The following is a 2,545-nucleotide window of genomic DNA, read 5'->3' as shown; positions in this document are numbered from 1 at the left end:
TTCCTGTATTTTTTATTTTGTTTATTTTTGCAGTAGAGGTCATCTGATGAACAGGGTCAGGATCACCTATAGCCATAGTGCTTTCTCATCCATTATCAGTAAAAGTTTGCTTCATAAACCACTCCTCCTGAATGGCTGCATTAATTTTAACTAAATTCTGTCTTTTTCAACGATAGCCTCAGAAGGCTTTCAGTATCAACTTGGCCCCGGGGCACATCAATGGGAATTTTTTCCCCATACTACCCAATATTCCACAAAATAGGACACAATATCGAAAGTCAAAAGTTGATTTTATGTTATAAATGATGAAATTACTTTGTAAAAGACGGATGCTAGTATGATCACGAATGGACAGACAATGGACCTGAACTCTGAACACATTCAATAGATTAAATTTCTGCCTCATATACTGCATACAAATCTAATCGCGCGGTACATCTAGAGCTACCAAAATGAACATTGGTGAATTTTTCGTTATGCCAGGACATATAATTGATAATTTCCTTTCATCTTTTATCTAAGATCACCAGTCGTTAATAAATGGCAAAATGCCTCTCAAGAAAGCAAACCAGAAGCACCATTATACCTTATGGTATCAAATCCTCTAGTTAATACGGACATAATGAATAAATTATAATAAAGACCAGGTGCTCCGAAAGAGTAAGCATCTTCTGCTTCACCAATGCCAATAACATAAAAACATTAAAATCTAAGTTAATTCACATTCTCCTAATGAGAACTATGATGTTGACAATGAAATCACTAGGTATACCAACAAGCATCAATTTACATGTCTGACTTCATATCGTATAATTGAACATCATATTGACTACGCTTCCCATTGCCTTCATTAACCTGAATCTCTCGAATCTTGTGTCATTAATTTCTCTGTCAGTAGTAAGATATACATGTATAGAGTTTTCGAAATCCACATTCCATTAATTCCATGTTTGGAGTAAACAGTATCCCACAGGGCGAATTTTAAAACTGTACTATGAATGTCTGTAAAGATAGATAACTTCTAAGGAAGTAAGAATAACGATGTAAATTAAATGTTACATCACATCTGAAAATTTTCGAAATTATGGTTGTTCTATTCGGTTTCTGCCGATCCGGTGTTTATCCGTCATATTTTCCGCATTCAACTCGCACCGACGAAGTCCAGATTTACAAGACTTCCGGTTTCTGGTTCAACTAGTTCCGGTTGAAAATGGTCTGGTTGCAAGAACGTTGAAAATGACTCTAATTAGGACATTTAGTTGTCGTTTGCTTTTCTATCGTTGTCAGTTTGGAAAACATACTGCCACAAGAATATCTCAAAACTTATTTCAAGACCCTGTCATTGGTTGTCCAACTTGTCGGCCCACCCTTCCACTTACACGTGCCTGTCAAACCAGTGCTCGATTTGCGACCCGGGTTTTCCTAACAGACGATGATGAATTTGACAGATATCGCATTTCTTCCCAGCTCCTTAGCAAAGACAGACAAATCATCAAAAAATTGAAATCGGAGTTCGGGCCAAACATATCCATTTCTGTGTTGCCTGGACAACAAGTGTACGTCTCTGGATCCGGAGTTAATATTGAAAGTGTGAATTATGCTGTGGAGAGAGTGTTACAGGAAATACAGAAGATAAGGGAACAACAGGGGAACGTTATCAAAGAGAAAATATTTACTGACGAAGACGTCACGGTACACAATGAGATCTGTGGTATAATGGTCGGCAAAGGAGGGAGGAAGATGAACAAATTCGTAATGGCTACTGGCCTAGATTTTGAAATCACTACTGCCAGAGAAAACTATATATATGTTTCTGGAGTAGACGCTGAAGTGGTGAGAAAGGCCGTTATTTTAGTAGAACAACGAATTAATAGTATACGAAAATTTGCTGGTATCAAGACAAGAGAATGAAAAGATGCAGACTGAGTTATAATTTAACTGAGAATAGTTCAAAAGAACCCATTGGTCTAAGACATGGTTGTGAACCCAATGATTTTTCAATGGAGCCATTTCGATTAGGTTCCAATAAAAGAACATCTCGGGTATCTCCACAAAATGAATAATTTTTCGTTTCATTGTAAACAATATTGAGGTCTCGCATACCAGCATCAATTAGACTTGATCTGAAGACATTATTGACCAGTTTCGCAAACATATTCACAGCTTATTCTCGATTTGTAAATTTTGTGTCGGATGTGGCATTCCAAAATGTTGGTTTAATTATAAGTGACACTGTTTCACTTTAACATGTCAATAAACGATATATCGCTAATGATTATCTCCAAAATGGATCAATGTGTTCATTTCACTGCAATTATACTGCCAAATCATTAAGATTATATCAATTCATTATGGTGATATCACCAAATTGTTTTTGTGATATTGTCATAATGAATTGGTGATATTGTAACTGGAGAGAAAGAATGGAACGACCAGGAGCTCCGAACTCTAGACAGACACTCTTAACAATTTGACCTACCTGGTCACCATGACTAGCCAATTCCTGTTCTGGAATATCACTAAACCATTTGAGGTGATGACATCT

Source organism: Pecten maximus, chromosome 19, assembly GCF_902652985.1.
Source record: "Pecten maximus chromosome 19, xPecMax1.1, whole genome shotgun sequence".
NCBI classification, from domain to species: Eukaryota; Metazoa; Mollusca; class Bivalvia; order Pectinida; family Pectinidae; genus Pecten; species Pecten maximus.
Note: the sequence above shows the minus strand (reverse complement) of the source record.